The following is a 382-nucleotide window of genomic DNA, read 5'->3' as shown; positions in this document are numbered from 1 at the left end:
CAAATCAATAAACGTAATCCAGCATATAAACAGAACCAAAGACAAAAACCACATGATTATCTCAATAGATGCAGAAAAGGCCTTCAACAAAATTTAACAGCCCTTCATGCTAAAAACATTCAATAAATTCGGTATTGATGGGACGTATCTCAAAATAACAAGAGCTATTTATGACAAACCCACAGTCAGTATCATACTGAACGGGCAAAAACTGGAAGCATTTCCTTTGAAAACTGGCACAAAACAGGGATGCCCTCTCTCACCACTCCTATTCAATGTAGTATTGGAAGTTCTGGCCAGGGTAATCAGGCAGGAGAAAGAAATAAAGGGTATTCAATTAGGAAAAGAGGAAGTCAAATTGTCCCTGTTTGCAGATGACATG

The sequence above is a fragment of the Mandrillus leucophaeus genome, unplaced genomic scaffold (assembly GCF_000951045.1).
Source record: "Mandrillus leucophaeus isolate KB7577 unplaced genomic scaffold, Mleu.le_1.0 Scaffold33, whole genome shotgun sequence".
In the NCBI taxonomy this organism is placed as follows: Eukaryota; Metazoa; Chordata; class Mammalia; order Primates; family Cercopithecidae; genus Mandrillus; species Mandrillus leucophaeus.
Note: the sequence above shows the minus strand (reverse complement) of the source record.